The 27,200-nt window shown below is 43.8% G+C and overlaps 1 long non-coding RNA gene across 4 annotated transcripts in view; it reads right to left on the reverse strand.

The window, feature by feature from the left end:
- LOC132244223 (uncharacterized) overlaps positions 1–27,200 on the reverse strand; it is an 88,820-nt gene that overhangs the window by 9,929 nt on the left and 51,691 nt on the right. For all 4 annotated transcript variants that reach the window (XR_009455802.1, XR_009455801.1, XR_009455800.1 and 1 more), the window contains one exon: positions 8,135–8,677. This is a non-coding gene — a long non-coding RNA (uncharacterized LOC132244223). The remainder of the gene's footprint in view (positions 1–8,134; positions 8,678–27,200) is intronic.

The following is a 27,200-nucleotide window of genomic DNA, read 5'->3' on the forward strand; positions in this document are numbered from 1 at the left end:
ATGAGCCGTTTACATCTTACCAAGCATTTTCCTGCTGACAGGCACTGTTTGCAAATATTGTTTGCCTAAGAGAGGAAATAAGAGTTTGACCGAGGTAACGGTTATTTTAGCAAACATGGGGCAAGCTTTGCAATACAGGTCTGGCATCTTCAAGGTCTTCCCATTGCCGTTACCTGGTTGCACTTGGCTGATAAGCGTCACCCCTTTGTTCGCATCCTGTTGTGTGACCTGATTTATTCAGGCCGATGCAGGGCCTTCTCTGTGCCATTACATCCCTTTCCTGTGGCCTACAAAGACCGGGGCAAGAATAAGACTCATACCCCGCAAAGATTTGGCTTGTCAAAATTGCAGGCCTCATGAGTTCCAGTTAGGTGCTCTAGTGCCACCTGGGAATTACCTTACTATAACTGACTGCGAGCCCACCTTGTCTGCCACCTTGTCTCTGAGAGAGACAGCTGCTAGATTGAAATTCAGGCCCAGGTAAGACTGCCTGCATTACTCTTGTTAGTATCCACGCACGTCAAGTGACTCAACCTAAAGGAATGGAGGATTCTTCTCTCATCTTTTGCGATCACCGTGACTAATCCCTGGTGAACGCTTAGTTTTTACTGGTGTTACCAGTTCACAGTTCGACAGCACTGCTCCTTTAGTGGCCTCCCCCAGGTACCCAAATGTTATTTCTGTAGCACATAGGAAATTCTGATTTATTGAGCATTGACTTGTAACAGAAACAGGCTGGACCATGTGACTGTGTCAGTAGAAGACATCTCACAGCCAACCACTTGGAATGACCTGTTCGGCATTTCTGGTTCAATGGCTAAAAAAAATGGCCAGGTTATGCACAGTAATAATAAAATGGTAATCTTTTCATCAAAACTCCATTCCAAATGTTCCATGCAGATCATTTTACCAGGCTGCCTCTTTGTCCACAGTACCCCTCTGCATCTCTTCCCGTCATTGCGTTATCATGCCCTCCCAACCCGTGTCGCTCAGCTTGTTGCTTTTCCTTCCCTGTCCTCTCAGATTGTACCTACCTTGTTTTTGGGGCCGACCTCTAGCAGAGTGGGGACCTGGAAACTAGAAAGTTCAACCCCAAATCCTTCTCACGGGGCATGTCTACACGTGTGCATTTACTGCACGACAACCAAAATCACCACACGGTATGAGCATGTATCTCCATGTGCATGTCCATACGGTGCAGTAAATACAGCAGCCTACAGCAATGTGAGCATCAATTTGAACTTGTATCATGCCAGTCTCACATTTCTGCCTGAAGAGTTACTGCACGGTAATGCACGAGTCGACTCCTCACTGTGTAGTAATCCTAAGTGTGTTAACTGACTTGGGACTACCTCTAGTCATGAGTCTGTCCACATGCAGCATCAATGAGCTCAAATGCCTGCATATGTAGATGTCGGCATATTCCCACATACATGCACAGACATGCCAGCAGCCAAGTCATGCTAGAAGCATGACCAAGACTGGGTTCCAAGACAGACACGTGGTCTCCCAAGAGAGATTCTCCCAGGAGCCATTTCACTCAGATTGCTCCCAAGTGACTCTTCTCCATGAGCAGAGCTTTGTGCTGTGGGCAAAAAAGAATGAATGGGCTTTCACGCTTGGGCTTTCTCCTAGGAGAGCAGAGACTCCTCCAGGAGAAAATGAATGTCTGTACCTAGTCTCTGCTATCCCGGTCTTGGCTCTGCCACCCAGTCCATATCCTCTGCGTGGTGAAATCCCCTTGATTTTCACTTTCAGCAGCGTCTAGTGGAGGGGCACCATCGGCCAGCCCCTCCTGAATGTTCCACGGGCTGTGCAACAATACTCACGATGGAGTCAATACTCGGGTTTTTCTTTCGTCTGCCTCCCAGAAACCCAGCTCTTTCCTACCAGATGATTTTGGTGATAAAACCTTGTTGAACTCCCTGACAAAGCTTGGCTTGTGATAGAAATTCATTCTATGTATTCGCTGGTCTTTCTCTTTGGTTTTGAGAGTGTCCAGATGTCTAGAACACAGGCGGATCTCCACCTCTCGTGGCCGTATGTCAGCATGAAAGCAGTATTGGAACTGAAGCATTGCAATCTGGGTGTTAAATGGTCAATTCTGACCAAACCCCATTTAAGCCAGTAAATGCATCTCGTGCACAGCTGAGTTGCAAAAGACTTGTCTTCCCAACTGACCTGGGTGGCTCTGCCAAGTTTTTTTAAAAGGACTTGCCTTTCGTGCTGCCCTGCCTTCTAAAGCAAGGTGCTCCCATTATACAAAGACATACTAAGCCAAAACGACAGCGCATCTGCAATATTCATAGCAACCTTTGTGCCAAGTATAGGGAATGCCATTGCAGCTACTGTAAATGCTTTGGGGATACTATTACTGTATTAACAGTAAGCACCAAGGAAGTCTCTACAAGATGGTTCCCCACAGATCCAGCCATTTCATACACTCCACTCAGGGTAAGGAGGGCTCCACAGAAATAATAGGTATGACAACATGTAAGCACTTTGATGGACAGAAGATCAAACTGACAGTTTAAATGCATTGGGAGCCCGCCGAGCCTAAGGACCAGGCATTCCAGACAGCCTCTCAATAACTCCCATCTACCCAGGGCCAATACCATGCCAGCAAAGCAGCTGCAACATTCACAAGAATCTACAGCGGGTCTCTTGGAACAGCTGGTTCCTGTATATTTTCCCATTCATAAGAAGGATGCTTAAAAAGGTTGCTGTTCATCCCTGAGGGCCTTGTTACTCTGAGTATTCAAGCCTTAAGCCACCTGGCCTTGGGAATCCTCCACAGGTGTGAAATCAGAATCATTTTGCATCCTGACAAAGTGGCAGGAAATACTACTTGATCAGAGAATGGGCTTGGTCATTAGCGTCTTCGATTGCAAGGGAAAACAGCGGGATTTGTCAGCACGCATTTTAAACGCAGTCTTTTGCATTCAATGTCAGGCTGAGGAACGAAACTTCCCAAAGTAACCGGAGATGCCGCTTAAAGGTTCATGACTTTTCCAGGCCACCGGGCACCAAAAAAATATGACTCACGAATTCAACACCCACGTTCCTTCTCTGGTCAGAAGGAAGGCTTGTTCTGTTCATGAGACAGAGGACTGTTATGCTGAAGATTTTGACTACTGTTATCAGGGAGAAGCATTTAAGCTGTGTCTGTACACACAGAGTCCAATAAGAGTTGGACACTACTGGGCTAGGCCCTGGGCAAAAAAAAAATATCTCTCTCTCGTTTGTCCATAGGACTTGCACTCTAAGGAGGATCAAGCCTGATCTTTTGTTTTAAGACCTGGGCCGAGGAGACAATACTAGGATTATGCATATCATCTCTGACAGAAGAGGGCTGACTCTTAGCGTCACTTCCTGCAATGCGGCACAAGTTACTTCATCTCTCTGCACTTAAGTGCCTCAGCCGGAAAATAGGGACAGCAATACTTCCCTAAATGAGGCCTGACATTCAGCCAGGCCATACGTACCAAACTTGAACAATTTAAGTAGTGCTGGTCTGCTTAAAGAGCCCCAGCTCTATGCTAAGAAAAGGCGCGAGTATTGAGTAGTCAAGCCAATCACTTAAAGTCACTATCGATGCTCCCGGTTCCCAGATCCCATAGCATCCCAGCAGCTAAAAAGCTTCTCCCCATTATAGAAAACCTTTGAGAACTTCCAAGTGTAATTCTGCATCAGATACCTGAATAACACGGCTCTGGCCTTTACAAACCCTGCTTTGCCACAGTCAGGGAACAGGAGACATACCGAGATGGCTATCTAAAGGCAAGTGGGCACTAGAAACTTTCTCCGATATAACGAGGGCTGGAGATGTAATGTCTTCTGCTCCGTACTGGCAAACAGCCCTCCTGCAAACAATGTTAAATTGGCAGACTTTGTTGCTGGGCAGCTCAGTTCATCTCTAGAGCTGGTATAAACCTCTATATGCTGCGTGTCCACTAGGGCAGGTTGCCTGCATAAGCTTTACACGTGAACATTTTCAGCATAGCTGAGGACTTCGGCAAAACAGAGGCCTTCAGAAAGAGACTGTTTGCTTCCTCTTTCATCTGGGTATCAGCCAGAAAGTAGTCACTGGACTGCAACCCAGAGTTGATTTCAGCAGAGATGTTAGAGGGGAAAGAACACAAGAACAAAGGCGAGAGCACTCCCAGCCACAGAGAAGAGCCACAAAATGCTCTGAGGGGGATAGAGAAATATTTTATGGCCAGAGACTAAACAGCTGAGCCTGTTTAGCTGACCCGAAGAAGCTAGGTAATTTCATTGTGGTATACAAGTTCATTCACAAGGAGAAAACACCAGGTCCTAAAGGGCAAGAAAGCAGAACTGAACCAGAGATGACTAGCCAAAGAAGTAATTTTGTATCTACCAAAAAATATAAGTCAGCCAACTAAAATATAGAGGGAAGTCTGGGCAACAGCAACCATGAAACCATTGTGTTCGCTGTCCAAAGTACGGCAGACCAATCAGACAGCAGGATTGGAGTCTTGGACTTCAAAAATGCAAATTTCAACAAGCTGACATCACCAGCAGGGCAAGTGCTGCGGGACCAGGGACCGAATGGGAAAAATGGGCACAAAGATTGGTTGTTCCTTAAAAACATGATCCTTAAAGCACACAGAAAGTCCATTCCCAGATAACAGAAGGGCTGGGAAGCCCTCTTGGCTAAACAGGGAAATCACGGTCCTCTTAAGAAAGACAAAAGAGGCTTCTAAACACTAGAAGCTGGGGACGGGACCTAAAGAGGACTATTCCACGACAGCCCGCATTTGCAGAGAACACATAAGACGAGTTAAAGTGGTGACCGCACTTATATTAGCAACGGGAACTGAGGACAAGAAGTCCTTCTTTAGGTACATCTTTAGGGAACAGGAGGAAAACCCATGGGAGTATGGGGCCATGGCTCAGCACCTCAGAAGAGCTGGTTGCCGGTACCCAGGAGAAAGCTGAACTCCCGAATGACACTCAGTATTTCACCAAACCAAGGGGGAAACCACACCAGGCAGAGCAGAGGATGAGCATGGTAGGCCTTCCTACTATTGTCATAGAACTGGTGTCAGAATTGGTGCCAGCAGGGTGGAGGTGGGCAAGGAGCCCTTGGAAGAAAGTGACGGTGGAGCACACAAGAGAACACCTTCCTACTGTTCCCGTAGAAGTGGTGTATGAGCAATTGAAAAAAGGAGACGGGACTGGATGGTCTTCAGCTGAGAGCGCTCAAGGAGCTGGCCAAAGTCATTGCAGAACCCCAAGCGAGACTCCTCCACAACTCATGGCGCTCTGGAGAAGTCCCTGAGGACTGGAAGAGGGCCAAACTTGTGCCCATCCACACGAAGGGTAGGAGGGAGGACCCGGTTAACTATAGGCCAATCAGCTTAACTTCCATCCTTGGAAAGATCTGAGAAAAGCTCATCAAGGAGACTATCTGCAATAAGCTTGCAGAAGGTAGGATTCTGAATGGCAGCCAACATGGCTCCATCTCGGGCAGGTCTTGTCCAACCAACCTCGTCTCCTTCTACGATCAGGTACCTCGCCGCCTAGACATGAGAGCGCAGGTTGACATTGTATACTTTGACTTCCATGATGCCTTTGATTCAGTATCCCACAATGTCCTTATGAGAAAACTGGAGGACTGTGGGCTTAACACTGACAGTCAGGTTGGTGAGAAACCGCCTGCAGGATAGCACCCAAAGAGTTGTAGTGAACAGATCCATGTCGTCCTGGTGAGAAGTGGGCAGCCATGTCTCACAGGGGTCAGTGCTCGGTTCAGTACTCTTCCACATCTTTATGAATGATCGGGATGTTGTTACCTCTCAGCTCTGTGTTCTTGGGGAACCCTGGCACAGGACGCAGCCTGTCTGACTCACAAAGAATCCCGCCCCCACCTGAACAAGAACTGATTATGAAAGACAATGAAGATGCAGCGGGAGACGCATCTAAAGCCCTCCAGATAAGGGTGACAAGAGAGAAACAACTGCCCCAGGTCTCATTTGCATCCAAGATGGAATCAGATGACAATTCATTTACATTGGAGATGGAGAACAGAAAGCCTGAAGCAAAGACCGCAGTGAATTCTGGAATTAGAGGAGCAGGGGAGCACTGTATGATGGGAAATCTGTGCTCCAAATGTTAATTGACCCACATTTACACACACCCAGCTCAGCATTTATCAGACCAATTCTAATCTGGATTTACAAAGGACTCCCCCCACCCCGACACACACACCTCATCTACCCAGAACTAAGCAGAAGTAAAGTTTAATAGGCATCTTGGGCCATACATTCCCCGGTCCCACTCTGGGAGGCCTAGTTAAACTCGATTGACTAAAACTCGATCACTAGGTTAGGAAATGAGGCGGCAAGAGACCGAGTCACAGCGGGTATGGGCAACATTTGAACAAAGGTAAAGAGTTCATTACAGTGTCCAGCCTCTTAGAACCCTGAGCACAAGTGTTGTCATACTGTTCCGGAAATGACTGGTGGAAGTCCTCCCCACAAAGGTTTATGAAAAGTCATGCTAAGCTGAGGCTTGCTCACAACAGGTAAAAATCCAAAATTGTGATGCTGCAAGCTATCTATTGTTTCTGAAGAAACAATGAGGTAACCCAATCAGTATATCTGTTATCCATAGGAATTTCAAGCTGGCTCTTAAGTGTCTGGTTACCCCTTAAAAACGTATGTATTTCCTGGTGGTTAATCAGTTTCTTGAGATGTTCCAAACCAGATACCCACTTCTCAATGGAAAAGATAATTATTTACACTATTAAGAATGCTTTAAAGAAGCTGAGCTGAGGGTATAAAAATCTGTAAAAAAAGCAGCAAAATGTGTGTGTGTGTGTGTGTGTGTGTGTGTGCGCGCGCTTCAAGAGGAGAATTCTCTCTGACACCATCTGCTCTTGTTCTTGAGAAGCTGGAAGAAACAGATAGTCTCCCTTCAAGGATCGTGCTAAGAACTTTAACCGTCAGCATTGCCTTGGACTGGTGCGATCCCAGCTCTCGCTCTTGCTCTCTTATCTCTAGGCGTACGTTTCTGAACCTGAACTGTATTAGTTAAGCTTGAGCTAAGTTTTCCCAAATCGTGAAACCAGGGTAGTATTGTAATTGTTTGAGTTTGTTTCCTTTGCATGGCTATTACTACTAGCACCTTATATATTTCATATACTTAGCAATAAATAACTTTTATATTCAAACTGGTAGTAACTGGGTATAATTTTCCTTCTCTACTTCTCCTTCCCCACTTGCTCTGCAGCAATGCTTCTTTTACCTAAGCTAAAGATCCCTGTAAAACCCAGAAATACTGTGGGGTCTGCTCATCAAGAGGCTAAAGATTGGGACATGCTGAGTTTGAAATACAAAAGGGGATCAGCGTGTACAGACTGATTGACCCAGTTTGGCTCAGACGGGCCCCAGTGAACTGAATGCTGGCCCACAAGGGTGTCAGCTGGACACCCAGCCAGATGCAGAGGTAGTCTGTTCACCTGTGTGCTTGTGTCTGACTGCAGTTTATTGTTGCTCTGATGAACTGATTCTTGGCATAGGAGGGTGTCATCCTGTCCATGCTGATCAACCCAGCCGGGTCAGGCATGTCACGTTAATCTGTGTGTGTATGACTGATTTGGTGACTGGAGGAACCCAGCCCCATTGAAACCGAGTCCTGCAACAAATCTCCATTGGGGGTGAGGACTGGCAGAAGGGAGAGAGACAGCTTCATATAGAAACACAAGTAACACAAGCAGCACACGGACAGAATTACAAAGACCCTAGAAATGTATCCCTAATAAATGATCACACTCCAAGGTGAGGGGCAAATCTGGTAACACTACAAGGTGGAGACAACATAGAAATGGGCCCGGGGACTGTGCCACCGCTATCTGGGAAAGAATGCGTGTTCACAATCAGATCACTTCCTCACATCCCCAAATCATCACCATTCATCAGAGCAGTGTGGAACATCTCAACAAAAAACCCTCATATTTCATTACATCTTACAATGCTATCTTAGTAGATGTAAAACTGATGTTTTCATACACAGACTAATTAGCCTTGATTAAACAGCTTTTCAAGCAGGTTATTAGTTTCGCGCGAATTCCTGGGCAGCCCAGAGTCATTACGAGTTGAACACTTACCGGACCCTAAGCATAAATAGTAACAGGGAGTACCAGTACTGCATTTTAAATCTTCCAAGTGCTGTTGCAAACATGAATGAATTAAACAAATGTTAATTCATGAATTTTCCCCCTTAAACAGAGATCTGTGTTAGCTTCATCTTACATCAGGGGGCGAAAAAAGGAACCAGATCTGAATGCAAAGTCTGAAGACTTAGTTATGAGTTGTGTTCCTCATGGGAAAAACAGACCCAGGCAGGTCCAAGGCTGGGATGAGAAACTGCCGTGCAGTTCAGAGGTGGGTTGGGGAAGTGGCACGGATGAGTCAATGCGATGCTGTTCCTTCCGAGTCTGTAAAAAATCAGGGAGCTGCTGGAGCGACCGCAGCTCTGGGACAGGATGCGAGACCAGGCTCTGGCCACTTGCATTCATGAAGAAGCTTACAGTGCTGCTTTTTGGTGGTGTAAGAGTTTTAAAGGCAAGGGTCCATCTAAAGCCATCATGTTCTGCTGACCGAAATTCCTCTGGTGTCCAAAGGGACGTTAGAGAAAATGCCTGAAGAGTCTGGAAAAAAAAGGAGAAGAGGAGTCAGTCCTATCTTAACCACCTCTGGTTGGTGGCCACGAGCTCATCCTAAACCCACTGAAATTGTGGCGGCTTCCCACTGTGGACTCCAGGTAGCAAAGCAGTTGCACGATTGACAAGAATCACGTCTATCTAATGGGAAGAACGCTCCGCCAGCTTTCCTTGAAGCCTCATCTTTTGCGGGTTCTCTTCATGCTCCTTCCTTTTCGCACACAGACAGTCTGATGACTCTGAAACTCATGCTAAGCTTGGCCCTACTCACAAAAGTGAAAATGCAGAATAATAATGCTAACTGCATATTGCAAGAGGATACGAGTTAATGGCTAGGCCATCTAAGAAAGAATAATGAAATATCCCTTCCAGCTTATCTTGCTGTATTCAGAATGATTTCAAGCACGCTCCTAGGTGTCTAGTGTATAGCCATATGAACTGTCTATCCTTGATTAATTAGCATGGTAAATATTTCTGTTGCGACTAACTCGTGTTTATGTGCAGGAAGAGACCTTCTCCATATGTAATAGATGTCTCCTCTTACTTTAGTATGTTTTTCCTGGCTGTTAATCAGTTTCTTGATATGTTTCAAACTGGATCAACTCTTGTTACCGAAGAAGGTAACTCATTCAAACGAAAAATTTCTGATAACCAGTGATGAGCAGGTTTTTCCTGCCAGTTACTGATTGGGATTCTGTCTTGATTTACACAACTAAAAGGATGCTTTGAAGATGCTGGACTAAGGGTATAAAAAGGCAGTAAAACAGCAAACAGCACGCACGCTTCAAGAGTGAGTAATCTTTCTGACCCCAGTTGCTGATGCGTCCAACTTACTTGAGAGGTTGAAGAGAAGGAGACTGCCTCTTCATCACCTGTTTGGTAAGAAATCATCACCCTATAGCTAATTACTGGACTTTGATTTGGTTTAGGCTCACTTGACTTGATTTTAAATACTTGTAGTAAATAAAGCCTTTCTGTCACTCATTGAACGAGGTGTCATGTCAATCTCTGGGCTAGTCCGGGATCCTAGATTTTTATTGCTAACAAGTCCTACTGGAATAGGTGAGCATCCATATCCCAGCCTCAACAACAGCCCCGTGGTCCCCTCTTATATGAAGTTATGTTACCTTTGTATACTCTCAAGGGGTTATCACAGCTCCATGGAGCCAACTCTTTTGGGATGAGTAGAGCCAGAGAGGGTGCAAAGTGTATGCCAAGGTAAAAGAGGGCTAGTACTATTTTTGCTTACGCAGCTCCTCCAAGGCAAAGGCCAGGGATGGAGCTCAGTGTGGGATTGCATTGCCAGATGTTGTTCCTTAAAACATTCCCGCCTAGTCAGAAGGGAACAGCTGTGCAGGGAGCATAAGAGGCAGTGAAAGCAGACTTGACAAGTCAAAATCTACTTGTCATCTTGTCTAACTTGGTAGCTCAGCAGTAACAAAGAAAGAAAACCCCTTACCCAGGCTCTCCTAAGCCATCTCCGAGAGGTAGACTTGCAGCATTGTTTCTTTTCTGAGCGTATGCTATGCAAAGGGAGACCATTTCTGGCACCCGCAACAAATTAAAGACAACACTCCACGTAGTCACTCACACCCTTAGGCTTTGTTGGGCCTTCACCATTGACATTCAAGCTGTAGAGGCTGACGGACTACACTGAGGGGCATGAATGGGAGTTGGTATCTAGTATCCAGAACTGTCCTAGGATCCACACTCCCATCCACAAAAAAAACATCAGATTTCTGTCTTTAAGATTAAGGTGTGTGCACCGCATCCCCTCCTCCTGGCTATCCCTGACACTGTTAGAGCTGTCAGTTAATGCCCTTGCCTTTCTCATGCAATTGGTCCACATCTGAGCATTGATGCTGAGGGGTCAAGATTCAAACCTGGCTGAAGACAGAACTGAAGGTGGGTGATTATACTCGCACATCAGCTGTGCTCATAGAGAACCACTGAAAAGCAGGAAAGACAACAAGAAGCCAACAGAGCAAGGAGAAATGTTTAGGATGGATGGTTTATCATTAAACCACATACAAAAAGAACTTTAAAAGTCACCAAGTAAAGTAGCACAAGTGAAGAAATGCCAGGCTGAAGATGGCCTGTTCACCACCCTCTTTCCCTGACTCGTGCATGCCAATCCAGTCTTAAGTCACATGGTAATATACTGGGGCTTTTTCCAGGTGACCCCTGCCTCATTCAGTCCAAGAGATGGGCACTGCTCGCTCTCATGAGAGGGCATTTTCAATTCTGTTTTCGCTGCATTATTCACGGTGGTCCTGGGGCCTTATTTACTGTGTGCTCTTATTCAGACCCTGCTCTGTGGGTTCAATTAATAATTTCCTGATAGGTTTTTCCATAGCAGTCATCACACAATGTTTGTCAGAAAAAAAACAAATGTGGTGGGCAAGTTTGTTATTACTCTGAAATAAAATAGTTTTCTGATAGCATACTGTTAGGTTAACAATAATTTAGATTATTGAGAAGTATTAGATTTGCAGCTGAATATAAGGCATGACCTGTGGCCTAGCAATGCTGCTGACCACAAGGCAGAATAATAGCTAAGCCAGCCATTTACTTATGTTAAGTAATCATTTTAACTGTGTTAACCATTTTCTGAGTGAAATGCAGCAAGTTAATTTGTATAAGTCTATGTGCTGTAAACCAGATACAGCAAGGAACAAGGTAAGACGAAGAAGCCATTGTTCTAAGTACAGTGATCGTGTCCTTAAGAAATATCTATTACTGTGCAAGTTTTTGCTAACGTATCATGTTACTGTTACTTAACTTTAAGCTTTTAGAAAGTGCTAGTTCAGCTTAACAGAAATATGCTGTTATGAGGATTTGTGAAGCACCGCCCAAGTATTGCTTTTGTTAACCCTGTAGTCTTGCCTTGTTGTAAAAAAGGATAAAAGAACGCCCCACCCTTTAGTTGGGGGGGGGGGGGGGGAGGCATTTTGCCTCTTTGCTGGCTTATGGTCATTGCTCAAGCAAATAAACTGCAGTAAAGCCTTTACCCGTGTTGCCTGGTTCCTATGCGGCTAGACAACAAACTCCAGGGAGTTTTCTCCCACAACACAAATTAGTTTTTCAGCAGCCCTGTAAGGTGAGGAGATATACCCTCGCTTTACAGATGAGACACTGAACAAGAGTGATTAGGGTCACAGTGTGCACGAGTTGTGGATGCCCAATTCCCAATGCCTAGGACTGAACTTTCCAGAACATGCACCATCTTATAGCATTTTCTCCATTCATAAAGGGCCTCCTTTCAGGTCAGCTGCAACTGCGAGTGCACCACACTTCTGCTTTTGTCCTTGCAAGATTGCAGTTGTTCTTTTAAAGCCGTTTGTGTGCGCGTGCATCATCGTGTACTTCCAGAGATCACTTTCCAAGCGCAGCTCCTCTAAGGGTATTAACTAGGGTGAAAGCTGTCACGGAGAGAGATTCAGCACAAAGTCCTGGGATCCGCTCAGTTCTTCTTTGATGATGTAAATGGTACATGGTGTGTACCGATGCTCTCAACATGGGAGACTTTCACCATATGAACAGCTCCATTTTCCCTACAGGTTTTCAATTGCCCCTCTTTGCACAGCTAACAACTTATATCAAAAAGAAAAAAAGCCATGTTATTGTGCTCACTCTGTCCCAAATAAAGAAGGAAATGATCAGGGATGGTCCACCTACTAGTGCATGCCACATTAAGTCTGAAGCTGAAGACATACCATGCAATGGATAACTCTGGCACCAGAAGGAAGCGAATGTAAGGCCAAATTATGGGAGGGCACAGAGACAAAGCCAAGCTTGCGATCCAGGGAAGGCTTTTCATGTCAGCTCCCTCCACACAAGGGGATGCAGCTTCGTCCTCGCATTTCCTTTGCTGCCCATGCAGAACCATTCTTCGGTGAAGTCATGAGGAGATGATGCAATTTTGCGCACAATCGCATAGGGCAGAACTGGGTTTTGAACCCTAAGGTCCAAGTCTGCTGCTTTCACCTAAAAAATATACTTCCTCTCAGGCCCTCAAACAGGTCAAACCAGGGGCGGACAACTATTTCGGGCAGAGAGCTGCTTCCTGAGTTTTGGCAAGCCATCGAGGGCCGCACAACCAGCAGCCGGGGGCAGATAAATATGCATTGTCTACATTTTTAGGGGCCCTGCATTTTGCTCGCCCCTGGGTCAGACCATGGCTGACTCAGTAAAGAAGCAGGGTCAAGGGAAGGGAAGGATTAGGATGCTGCCCATACGGAGGCAGTCTTGATTTGCCTTTAAGGACTGGAGATCACAATCAAAGGGACAGCTAACACTGCCATCCCTGCAGTCTAGCTGGGAAGAAGCAGGGCAGCAGGGAAAAGGCCAGGACTCGAAGCAAACTTCCCAGCACTTCCCGGATGACAGATTTCATTTTGAAAATGCGGGCACTGAATATTTTGGCATTTTGGCAAATGTCTCTCCTCCTTTTTAAGCCAAATCTATTTGTTTTTGGCATGTCCTCCACCCCCGCCCCTGGAATTTAGTTTTTCAGGGAAATTACTACTTCTCAAAAAATATTTTGCTATGCGCCAGTGCTCGAGGGCATGGGGCATGACACAGGCAAGCCCAAAGGCAAAACAGCAGGCCCTGACCTATCTGAAGTTCATGGGTGCTTGCCCCTGACAACACTCGGGCCAACACTGGAGGCCCACACCAAAGAGCTTGCAATCTGATGGGAGAAGACCTTGAGCCTGAGTCTGGTATAAGTTCTAGTAACTAGTGACAGGACAACTTATTCATCCTGCTGCCACGCTGACCATGGCCAACATAGCCAAATTCTTCTGCAAAACCAACTTAGGATTCCAGTTTAGTTGTATCGACCATAGTTTCATTTCTCTAGACCGTAGTTTTACAACTTCCTTCACTCAGCTTAGCATGACCAGCAGCATTGCTTGGATTGTTTGAAATCCTGAAACCCCTTCTACACAGTAGCACTGATGCTGCTTGTCACGAGTCACACACTCCCCCCCCCCCACCACTCCCAGTCTTCATGAGTCACCGATTCATCTTGCAGACTCGCTCAGCTATTGCAGGTCCTACACTTTCCCATGGGACAGAACACTGTTGGATACTCACACAGTCTCCCATGTTTCCATCTCAGCAATACTCCTTGCACATATGCAGAGAGTTGCACCTTGTGCCCCGTGCAGCTTTGTATCCCATCCCAGTCCTGGGCTCAGTCTGCCAGTCAGCTGATGCAACTCAGAGCAAGCTTCTCCTGGCCTCGGTGGCAACCTTTGTCCTCTGCCACATCCGTCATGCTCCATGCAGCAAAGTCATTGGCATGGGTGCTTTGCATCTCTTCAGTGCTGCCTCCATTGTGTCCAAGCCGATGAGGAAGTTTCTATCACTTAGTCCAGATCACGCCTTAGCAGAGCTTGGCAGAGGAAAATACACACTGTCCACATGCATTCTATAAATAACAGCGATGAGCCGGAAGAGAAACATTGAAAATGAGGGTGGGAAGAGACCTCAGGAGGTCACATCTAGTCCAACCCCTCTGCTCAAAGCTGGACCAGCCCCAACTTGATCATCCCAGCCAGGGCTTTGTTGAGCCCAGGCTTAAAAAAACGCCAAGGACGGAGATGCCACCATGTCTCTGGATAGCCTGTTCCAGTGCTTCACCACCCTCCTCGTGAGAAAGTTTTTTTCCCTAATATCTAATCTAAATTTCCCTCGCTGCAACTTGAGCCCATTGCGCCTGGCTCCGTCATCTGCCACCACCGAGAACAGCCCAGCTCCATCCTCTTTTGAACCTCTCTTCAGGTAGTTGAAGGCAGTATCTGAAGGCCGTCCCTCAGTCTTCCCTTCTCCCTATTAAATAAGCCCCATTTCCTTAGCCTGTCCTCACAAGTCATGTCCTCAGCCCCCTCATCATTTTCACTGCCCTCTGCTGGGTTCTCTCCAATTTGCCTACATCCTTTCTGCAGTGGGCTGCCCACAACTGGACACAGGACTCCAGATGTGGATGAATAATGTGCTGAATAATCACTTCCCTTAATCTGCTGGCAACGCTTCTAACAGGGCAGCCCAGGATGCCATTAGCCTTCTTGACAACAAGGGCATGCTGCTGGCTTATATTTAGCATACTGTCCACTGTCACCCCCTGGTCCTTTTCTGCAGAGCTGCTACTTTAACAGCCGGTTCCCAGCCCAGACTGGTGCATGGGATTGTTCCATCCAAAGTGCCAGACTAAGTGTAATGACCCCATCCTCCCTAGAGGCAAGCTCTGAGGAACTTCCTGCTGGGGTGCTGTTGCCTTTGGCATCTCTCCCAAGCCAGACAGCCTCAGAACCAAGTGCCTCTGATATCTGGGGGCAGTTCAAATATGGATACAAACTCTGGCTCAGGCCCATCGCTAGCAATGGGAGTTCACCCTTTGTGAATATGCCCAGTGATCTGGGGTACTGCTATTTCTAAGGCACACAGGCCCGATTTCAGTGCCTACATCACCAGCAAAAGTAAACAGGCTGTGGATCCTCCACCCTTCCACATACCAGGTGACTCTGTTTCGGTTCTTAAGACAATGACAATAATAGCTTGACAGATATCGCATTCTTTAGGTGGATAATGATAGGATGGCCCAATCCAGGCCAATAGGAACTGGAACAGGTCCATAGCTGTCATTTGTGGTGTTCTCAGCTTCCTCTCACCTGATGTGATGCTATAAGAAGGCCACCCATAGTGAAACAACAGGAAGGATCTCCAGGCACAGAAGAAGAGTGGCATTTCTCCTTAGTGACTCTTTCCTAGCAATGGGCCCTGAAAGGAAGAATTTGCTCCTCAATAGCCAGGTCCTTCTGGCCAATCTCTTCCACTCTGTGGGTGCATCAACAAATAGGTTTCCTTCAGAGCTGCCTAATTAGCTCCACAGTAAAGTTTCAGCATCTACGTGTGCATCCCTATGAGACCTCAGGAAACTAACTCTGCCATAGGTTAGTATTTGTAAATGCAAGTGCAATCCTATGGCAGCAATCTTCGGTGCACAACAATGCATGTGTAGGCACTGATGGGGCTAGCTGGGGTGTGAGGGGCTGCCTTTGAGGGCAGCACATTGAGTCAGGCTGGAGCAGCACCGGGCTGGCAGGCTGACCCCCTCGGCCTCTGCCAGCCAGGGCTGCTCTGATCTAGCTCAAAGTGGTGCAGTTGAAGTTTGTTGTTCCTCATTAATTGCACGTGTAGCTGCAGCCTGTACCTTCCCATCACATCCAAATCTCCGTGTCATTGAAATACTCTCATTGGCATCACATCATAGTTTGGTCCCGGGTCCCTGAGTTGCAGCAGCTGGCCAGTAGGACCACTTCTCTTTAGTTTCATCCTTCCTGGCTGCTCCAGTCAATCCTTAAGCCTTGATAATATTGGGCTTTCCTAAAGATCCTTGTAGGTCAGGTCAGCTTGGTGGTCCAAACTGGGATGTACCCAGAAGAGATGCAGCAGCATCCTTGTGCCTGGTAAGTGTGCCTCCTTCCTCCACCATCTCTTGGGCCTCCATAGAGTCCTTGCTCTCACTCTGCCATACTACATGGGTGCGTCATATCTTCCCTGCTAGCGTAGCAAGCTGGTCTCCCACTGCAAGGATTCCTCTGCTTCTACTGAACCAGGGCTTTCCATGGGCAGTGCTTGCCACTTGCTGCTTCCTCCTATGCAGGCTTGAGTGTGCATTCACAAGCAACTTTTCTGCACGTGCTCATATACATAATACAGGCCCTGCCTAATCAAGTCTGTGTGTGTGCAGATTTAGGAAAGAGTACATGGACTTAGATATCAAAGTATCTTCCCAACCAGGTCACTGAGGGAGCATGTTGTGGGGGTCCCGGGGGTCCGTGCTTGTAAACAAGACAAGTTTACAAAGCATTTGCCAATCCATCTGCACAGGCTGCACATGAGGGCTGCGTTATGCGGGGCACCCAAAGTACAGCATAGATATTTAATTCTGTGCACTGGCATTCCTCCCATCTTCCCAAGCTCCTCTCGGGCTGGCTAAAACCCCGGCTTGTTTCCTCATTTGATAGAAATGTTGGTAAGACACGTCCTTATGAAGACTTGATGCATCAGCTGAGAATTTTTAATTCGTCATCCTAGCTAGCCACGAAAAGAGACTCAAGCTGTCTCAGGGCAAATTGGCCCAAGGCCTGGACCAGACACTTTCCCTCATCCCTTCTGTATTCATCAGCACAAACAGGTTGGGTTTTATTATGGATCCTGGTCATTTGCAGGGAAAGGTCGAGCAAATGTACAATTTGCTTGATGTGATTTGTGAACAGGCCCAGTACCAAGGATCTGTGTCAAGCTCATTCATTGCCTTTCACCCTGCACAGAGAATGAAGGAAAGATATAACACTGCATGTGAAATCTCAATATACCCTTGTGCATATAGGTATGTACCTGTACAAAGCACCAGGCAATAGTGAAGGTCCTGCACAAATAGATCACAGTGTAGTTAAAAACTATTAAATTCCAACCTCATTTTTCCCATTTCCTCACATACAAGCGCTGGGCTTTTCATCATAACAATCTTATTGTACAGGAGGAGTTGGGGCTTGTTTATGATGCACCTTAAAAAGAGATGCTGCTGAGGTGAGGTCACCTCACTAGTGCCAGCCTCCATCCTCCCACTGGGAATGGGGGGCTTTCATCACCACATGCCCAGGAAGGGCATAGAAGGCAGTCATGAATACACAGCAATCCTCACGCCCACACAAGTCCCGATTCAAACAGTAGGGACATGCACAAATACCAAAGCACAAATTCAAGAGTGCTAGTGCTCTCCAGGAAGACCGCTCAATCCAAAGTGTCCTTTAGGTACGGCCAGATGTCTTTGATAGTTCACCAGATTGGATCAAATACTGTAAACCTATTAATCCTTAGCATGAAAGTGTAATACAGGCTGTCAGTGCCGTGAGAACTGTACAATAAAACCCTCAGTCTTTTTTCTCTCTGCTAAAGAATTGCATCTTGACCTTTGTTAAATGCATCAGTAGATGGCTTAAAATGAGGATGAGCTTTTAAAAGCTCACTGGAAAAGGCAAGCTCACATTAAAAATTCAACTTTTACACTGGTCACTTTTCCCGCTGGATACTTTTCACTAACTGCACTGCACAGCCCGGTACTATTATCCAATTCCATTTTAAGCAAGGTGGCGAAGCCTACATGGATTTCTAAATACATGTGCTTGGTCGCATTCCTACAACTGGCATTTCACAGATTTTATCAGCTTTTCCACCTTCGCAGTTAATCAGTCCTTACTAACATGCCCTACAACCCAGATGGGACCACATGGGGAAACAGGAACCTGTGCTAGAGAATATGAAAGCTTAACTGGGGTCCACATGGAAGTGCTTCTTGGCAAACAGGAGGAGGGAAGGAATGAAAAGAACAAGTTGAATAACCTGATGCATGAGTGAGGTTGGGCTAGACTGTGATCTCGGTAATACGCTGGAAATCCAGAGTAAGCAGTCAATGAGCTGACTTGGTTAATGCTATTGTGGATGTGTTTTTTTGTAAGAGAGTGTGAGGACCATCCCAAAATGGCCTCTGGGAGGAGGCCAAACTAACACCCCGAAGTGGGGGGCCAGCTTCACGGAACCCAGAGACCACGGGATCATGACCTAACGCATCTGCTGATCTGCTGAAAATAAAAAAAAGGAACTATGTAACTAACTGTTCTGGAAAAGTACCCAAAATAACAGCTATGGAAAAGGGAACTTCGGCAAGGCCCGAGGTGACTAGGCAGAAAACCTGGGAAAACTGTGTTGCTAGAAGGTGCCGTTTCGTTGTTGTAGAAAATGGTGGGGACTATGTTGCCATCAGAGGATCTGGAACCAGGGGAAGGGTGAGAAGTGGCAGCAACCAATCTGGTCAGAGACCAGGGTAACCAACCTGCCCTCTCTGTCCCAGGAACAGAAGAGGAGATGACGCCTCTGGAGGGAAATTCCCCTCCAGGTAAGGCAGGAGTAAGTGCCGTTATGAAATCCAAAGTACAACAAGCTCACGACAGAGAGCCTACCATGCAGGAATGAGAGGTGACTCCCTGGAAGCCAAGAGATCTCCAAACTAGCTGGTAGGCTGAGCAAAAAATGCAAAGAAAACCTGGGCCATGTAGGCTAATCAAGTCATGGCCCAGGGGTTAGACAAGTTTTTCACTCCCTGAAAATCTTTAGCAGTGCTAGCAAAATTTTCCACAGGGAAGTAGTATAAGTCAGCACAAGCCTCCCTAAAAATAAATTTTAAAATGTCAGAGTATTACACTCACCAGCTAATGAAGTTTGTGTTAAAATCCTTGGACACCTAAAAAATGTCCAAGGATTAACACGCCAGAGAGCCAAAGTAGATAAACTGGGGGGAGGTGGTACGTCAATTAAGTGAGGAAATGTTCATTAAAACAGCTTTAAGAGACCAGTTGAAAAATAACCCCCCGCAAGTCATAGTAACTAAGACCATAGGAAAAAACACCCTTCATAAGAGAACAGGCCCCTTGCAGGGTTTTCTGATGCAATGATATGATACCTGGATGAACCATCCCCTAAAAGATATTATTCAAAAGTTACAAACTCTAATTAATTTAACCAAAAAACAATGAAAATTAAAACAAGTAACTATAATTTAAAAAAAATGTCAACAAATGAGGACAAAAAAAAATCCCTGCCAACAGCTCTAAATTAAGCTTTAAAAAGTGAGAACCCCCCTAAAACAAATTAATAAACAACCCACCAGTGAGTTATATAAACTCTGGAAAAAAAATAACCTCAAGAAAAAGAATAAAAACTGCCGTGCAATTGCAGCTGTCCCCTCAGGCCCCCTCTTAGGAGAGCCCGACACCTCGGTCAGGATCTATCCCAATCTAAAGAACCTGCACCTAAATTAGGGGGGCCCTGAGGAGGGGAAGCAAAATACACCCCCTCCCTCACTCCTGATGGGGCAAATCCCCAGGGATTCCAGGGGGTACCTTTTTCCCCAAATTCAAATTGGAGGGAGGGAGGTGGCCAAATATTTCCTGATAAATATAGGGACAAAAGTAACAATCTTCCAATGGGAACACCCCACCCCCGCAATAGACACCCCATAGTGCTGAAAGAAGTGTGGGGGTGGGGGGTGGACCAATTAGAGAACGGGAAATTAAAAGTATGTAAAGCTAGGAAAGTGAGAAGTCCCAATGGTAGTAACCACAGCTCAACACCCAATATGAATATTGGGAACCAATGTCCTGAGTCACTATGCTATAAATAAAACCCACCAGAAAGTAATAGCCCTAAAAAAAATGGTTCCCATGCCCACAAACGGGCCATGGGTCCGCTCAAAGTAGAATGTGGGGAATACCAAATTAAAATACAAATCAAATTGGAGAAGGGAGCAAAGCCGTGTTTTGTGCGTCCCTATCCATTGAGCCCGAGGCTGAAAAAAAGGTAAGTGAAATGGTGCAGAAACTATTACAAGCCAGACTGGTAGAGCCCACCATTTCTCAGTAAAATGCCCCTTTGTAGCCTGTGTGAAAGGCTAGTGGAAAGTAGAGAATGGTAATAAGTTATCGAGAAGGAAATAAAAAAACCCAGAAAATCAATCCCAGTAATTAGCACACTTCCCAAAACATAAAATGAAGCCCAAAAGGCCAGCGCTTCCCATTTTACCGTAATCGACATCTCAAATTGTTTCTGAGCAATTCCAGTAAGGAAAAATGACAGAAACATATTCACTTTCATGTTCAAAAGGAAACAGTATCAGCCATTGCGCCTGCCCCAGGGCTGGTGCAACTCACCGATATTAACGCATCAACAGGTACAAAGGCTCTTGACTCCCAGCCGCAGGTCCAAAGTGATGTACATGACATATTAATTTAAACAAACACTCCTAAGGAGTGAGCCAATATCTCTCACCAAATGCTACAAGCGATAGAAGCAGCTGGGTTCCAAACGAACAAAAAAAGAAATGCAATAAATACAGTGCTCAGTAAAGTACCTAAGTATGCAATTCAATGCACAAAACCTAAACATTTTAAAACAGACCAAAAAAGCATTAACCCAATTTCCCCCACCCCGCACCCGAAAAAAACTACAGTCCCAGTTGGGACTGATGAAGTGGTATACGGCAGCAATACCAAACTTTGTGGGCCTAGCGCGCCCACTCTATCAAGCACTAAAAGTCAAAAATAAACCATGGACATGGAGAAAAAAAAAAAAAAAAAATCACCAAAAAATGCTACAAGCTATCTTAAAAAACCCTCCCCTACTCCCTCTGAACCCTAACACCCCTAAGTATTTAAGAGCCAAATTCCAAAAAGACACCATCAATGCAGTATTATATCAAAGTCACCAAAAATGAAAACAATTAAAAATTATTAAAAGCATAAAACCAAGCACTACCCAAAACAAAAACTCACTATAAACCATTGCAAAAGAAAATATTAACTGTAGTTTTTAAGCTCGAGAAAAAAAAAAAAAAACAGCTAATAAAAGATCCCCTTTAAAAATTCAAGCTCAGCTGAAAATTTTAACTACTTCCAAAAAAAAAAGCGCCCGCCCACGGGGTCTCCCCACCAAACCCAGTAGCTAAAATAAAATTTAGTTAACTAAGTACCTGCATTAAAAGGCAAAAAAAAAACCAAAAAAAAAAAACCCAAAAAAACAGTGCTCCCGTGGCTAAAAACCCCTATAAAAAGAAAAACCGTAAGCCCCATAACCTGTGCCAACAGCTTTAACTCTGCTAACCCCCACGCTCTATTCACTAACAGAACAGCAAACAGACCAACACCTACATAAACTTAATATGCCCCCCAAAACGTAGTGAAAATGAAGTTTAAAAAAACAAAAACAAATGCTCAATTAGCTAAATAAAAAACAGTAAAAAAAAATTGCTCAAAAAATCAGCCAAGGTTAAAAAGAAGTAAAAGTGTACACAAACAGCTAAGTATATACAAAAAATCCTACTAAATAAATCCCCTATTAAAAAAAGGCTAGATAACATCTAAAGAACAGGCCAATCTATGAAATAAAAAAATTAACAGCATATCTGGAAAATAAGTGGCCAAATTAAAATAGCCATTCAACATGTAACTAAACATCAAAAAAAAATTCTCCCGAAACCCATGCAAATGCTAAGGCAAACTCATTAACTCACCCCTCCAACATTAGCTCCTTAAACTAGCCCAAGCTGCCCATGCCTTTGCACATGAAAAAAAGAACAAAATGCAAAAAAAAAAAGCTTAGGCAAGAAAAAAAAAAAGAGCTACAAAACAAAAAGTGCAAAAAGCTCTAAAAAAATGCCCAGCCTGTAGCAGTTGTCAGCGGTCCCCAAAAGGCATATAAACATTTAGGTTTTAAAGCCAGAAAAAAGTGGCAAATAAATTTTATCAAACCTTTAACAACGAGCAAGGAAAAGAAATATATATTAGTGGCAGCAGACGTAGCCACAGGCTAGCCAGAAGTGTGGCCTATGGCCAAAGCAACCAAAAAGGCAGTAATACAAGCTTTAAGAAAAATAAAAAAAACCTCATTTTTAAAAAACCACACCGTTTAAAAACGAACGATGTCTCATTTTAAAAATTCGATAGTAAAGCAACAGTGTAAAAAAGCAAAGGTAGAACATCAATTCAGCATCCCTTATCATCTGCAGTCAAAGAAAAATAAAACATTTAAATCAGAAAATTAAAAAAAATTAAGAATTACTCAAAAAGTTCTTAAAAAATGAGTTTAACAAATCCCTTAAATATGACGCGCCTTGCAAACACGTGAAGAAAAATTAAAAACCAGTCCTTTCACACAAATACTAGACCAACCTTGTAAATTCTGCTTAAATAAAAGCAAAATCAAATCCAAAACAAAAAAAATAAAAAATTGCAATCACTCCCTCCGACCTCCGTTAAAAATAAAATCCACTTCCCGGCCCAAACAAACAAAAAAAAAAGAACAAAAAAGTCTAGTTCTAGCATAAAAATAAAGCAATACCGTATTAGTCAAAATCCCCACCAGCAAAAACTGAGTTCCTACTGACCAAACAACGGTTTTCCAGAAACGGCGTAAAGGCTATGGTACTGTTGCTAATAAAACTAATCTAAACTAGCTATTAAAATTCAAACATCAAAAAGCAACCGTTATTAAAAACACAATAGCCGTCAGGCTAAAAGAGGCCTGAAAGACAGGCCTATTCCTCCAGTTGTTACCCTGGCTACTAAAAAACGAGGTTTAAAATACATCCACTAAAAGCAACGCGGCCCAATACTTTTTATCTGCCTACAGCCCACCATAAGTACATATCTAATTTTTATCTAACACTCTTATTTCACACCAAAAATTCCAGCAACCTCCAAAGCTAAAAGCTAACAAAAACCACCCCCAGCCCTTACGAAGCACATGAGTGTGCCCAAATCAACGCCACAAAAACAAAGAAAGCGCAACTATGGAGAACTACCTGCTGTACAGTACATGTGTCCAACCTCAATGAAAACATTACATTCCTCTACAAAATAGCTATAGTCCCGAAAACCAATTAATCTCTGTTAGCCCACAACAATAAATATATCACCAACAGGGAAGAGTTTCAACCTGGCAAAGCAAAAAATGTGCAAAACTTCACAAAAAACCATATAAACATGCCGTGCGCGACAGGCTTCAAATAAACTTTATATTAATATTTGCCAGTATCGCAAAATCAATAGCAAATTGTATGCCCAAAAAGCATCCTATCCCGGCAAAGGTATAAGAGGCTTTATATAAATACAACCCAAAACCTAACCTACTAAATACAAGACAAACTAAAACTAAAAAGAAAAAAAAAAACAAAAAACATCTTCAAAATTTCTGTAGATCCTACCCACACAAAAAAAATTCCAACAATTATAAAAAATAAAATCCCCAAAACTTTTATAATGTTCTCTTCATTGTTTTGTTTTTTTTTTAATTGTAGTCCTACATTAAAAGGTTAATGTCACCCAAGTCCATCCGTAGTACAAGTAAACAAAACCAATCCTGTCTGCTTAGCAAACAAATCCCAGTCTACATCAAAAATGCCACAACCGTCCTAAATTCATTAAAAGTTACCAAAACGGTGCTTAACCAAATAAATATAAAAGTAGTAAAAAATAAGGTTACTAAAATAAAACAGCTTACGCAAGAAACCTTAAAAAAAAAAAATCAAATAGTAACTAACGCAAAATACCAAACAAATGTCAAAACCCTAACCATAACAGTCCAACCGCTCAAACAATGACACACCATCATGCATTCAGTGTTAAAAACAATACAAAACCTCACAAACAAAACAAGTTCTGCCATATCTTACATTACCATACAAACCTTATATTGCATCAAGATAAAAAACAAATGCTTTAAATCACGTCCAAAAACCCAGAATTATATCCGGTTCCTATACAAAACAGTACCCAAAATACAAACCCCTTTTTACAAAAGTTATTTCTTCAAAAATAAAAACCACCCTTAAAAATATATATACACATACACACACATACATACACACATACACACACGTAAAATCAGTAAAAGTAAAAACCAAAACTTAACCCCTCTATAAGTATGTCCCTGTCCTTATAGTATTAGCAAAAAGCTTAAACTCCCAAATCCCCTGTAAAGTAACTCTTTCAAAAAAAAAAACTCTTAAACCGTAAAAAATATACACAATACCAACAGCACAAATAAATATACTATCATAAAAACTTCCTAATAAATCCTTGTAAATTGCACCAAAAATATTTAAAAATTACATTTTAAATAAAATTTTCAACCAAACAACAGTAATAATTAACAATACTATTAAATATCTATGTGTAACTTCAGTAACCTAAAATAACAAAAATATCTCCCAAGCTCCTATTAAAAAGTACCATTGTAACGCTACCGCTGTAAAAAGTAAAAAGCGTATCTATACTCAACCTACTTATTCCCGAACTTTATCCTTAACAAAAGGCTTCCCAGTAAATTAAACAATGTCATTAAATCCTTCATAAAAAACTATTTACCAACAATTAAAAAAAAGTAAAAAAGTTAGTACTTATATTAACACTCTAAATAAAACAAACAAACCTGCATATAATACACCAAAAAAGTAAACTCCTAAAATTAACAGCAAAATTAAAATCAGTATCTAAACACCACTAATAAAACATTTTCATAAAATATAACCCCACGTAGACAAAATTAATAAATTGTTACATCCTATAATCATTATTTTATTATACATCATTATCTTATGTTTTTTAATGTGTATACTTACTTGCTATGCCCAAAGGCTATATTAACAAATAGAAAGTCTAACAAATTACATCAACAACTATATCACCCTAAACATTTTTAATCAGCATAAATATATGCAAATGTAACTAGTCAAGAAAAAAAATTGTAAAATCCATCCCAAAAAGACCTCTAAAAAAAAAAAAAAAAAGCCAAACTAACACCCGCGCAAAAAAAAACTTCACAACACCCAAAGGCCACAAAATCATAACCCAATACATCTGCTAATCTGCTAAACCCCCCTGCCAAAAAACTTCTTTATATAACTATTCTAAAAAATTCCCAAAAGAACAGCTATAAAAAAGAACTTCAACAAAGCCCAAAGTAACCCTGATTTGCAACATACATTAAAGTTTACTCTAACCCGTAGAAAGTAATAAAACTAAAAACTTCATATAATTAAAAAATCCCATAAAAATCAAAAGCAAAAAAATATAAAAAAAATCATAAAAACTATACCTTAAACAAAACTAATAAAAAAAACTAAAAACCCAATAAAAAAATATCCACGCGCAGAGCTGCCGGATGATTCGACATGTCGAGATCACGCCTGGAATGCGCACCCATTGAACAAGAGCCAACGGGCAGCGAGTGCCCACTACATAATGCTCGGGTTGAGCATTTCTGCTGGAGGGCATCTTTGAAACATGAAGTGAAAAAGGCCCAAAGGCCAGAATGGGCGCAGAAATGCTCCGATGTCCCAGCTACCACAGGACGCATAGGTGGAAGTAGCAGCAAGGGAAGAAAGGCCTTGGACAGCCTGCCTGCCTGTCTTTTCCAAGAACCCAAGGAGAGGTTGCGGGTCACCCACCTGCACCCTAAACGTACTGGGAAAGGGAGGGAAGAGCTCCCCTCATGGAATGAGAAGATGGAGGGCAGGGGTCGTTTCCAGGGTATACACGGCCAGCGGACTGCTCTTTTCCAGAAAAGAGGCCATCTCAGAAGTAGCAAACACACCTCAGAGGCAAACACATTGCAGCGGCCAAAACATCTGAGCGTGCTCCAAAGGGAGCCTTAAGGGCAAAGCACGGCAGTAATCTAGCCTAGCGCTAACAAGGTCTGCACAGCTGGAAAGACATCTCACAGGAGACTCAAGTGAAGCAAAATAAAAGAACCCCTCCAGATCAGTGCTCGCCAATCTTTTTAAGGTGACCATCACTTTTTGAAGTAAAGGGACAACCCAGGATCTACCACCCGGCAGTGGGGCATCAGCCTGTTGGAGTTGCAGGGGAACCCTGCAGTGGGTGACCACTGCTGTATGTAGATAGCACCAGATATGCTTTTCTTTTCATGTGATGTAAAACCGGAATAACTCACCTGAGGGCAATGGGGTTCAACTAGGAGAACAAACGAGGATTAAATCGGTTTCTTTTGGTAAGAAGAGCTTATATCCAGAGGCAGAATTTGACTCTTTGATCACCTTGGCCCCAAACAAACAAGCCTTTATTCTTTTGTGGGATGGGATCAGAAGTCACTGTAAATCAGGGTCTGGGAAACAACACTGCTACTCCTATCCTTTCCACCTATTACTCAGGATGCCATCTGGCTTGGTGCTGAAGAAAGGCTAGAACGTCTTACACAAGACTTGACACTGTGGTCCAGCAGCAGAGCAATGGAGCGGCCTTCCAGCTCCTAGGAGATGAGATCCTCCTGAGCTGACACTGCCGCGGCTACATCTGCTTTCAACAAGCTAAAAATAACAAAGGCTTTGGTGACTTTGTCCGAAAACAACGGGGAGAAAAATCTGGGACTACAAGTGACATTACAAACCGATACTGAACTCCTTGCAAATCTGCTTCACAGTTCATTGTGCAACGCCTGCTCCAACATGCAAGATTTTTGGTCAAACTAATGCAATGGGACAAGCTGCATTGATGTTGCTGAAGAAATCGAGGTAGGTGTCTCAGACCTAAACCCTCAGACCAGGTGATGGAACAGCAGGTGGCATACGAGGTCCATGCAATGCCAAGGCTTGATCAGAGACTGTAATTAAATCCAGCAGTATTAGGAAAGATCAATGGTTCCTGAAGTGGGGCCGCAGAGAAGTTCCCCGTCCAAAGCAGCTGGGATCCACCCCCCTGCCCAGTCTTGGAAGAAAGGCACATCATGATGGGGGCAGGGCGAGGAAGGACGGGGTCCTGGCATTTCTCTGCTAAGTCCATGTTCCAATGCGGCATTGTCCATGAAAGAAGCTATACTGATGTTGCAAGCTGGAGCCATATGGATACTCACGATGCTGAAAAGCATGAAG

Source organism: Alligator mississippiensis, chromosome 11 (genome assembly GCF_030867095.1).
Source record: "Alligator mississippiensis isolate rAllMis1 chromosome 11, rAllMis1, whole genome shotgun sequence".
Classification (NCBI taxonomy): domain Eukaryota; kingdom Metazoa; phylum Chordata; order Crocodylia; family Alligatoridae; genus Alligator; species Alligator mississippiensis.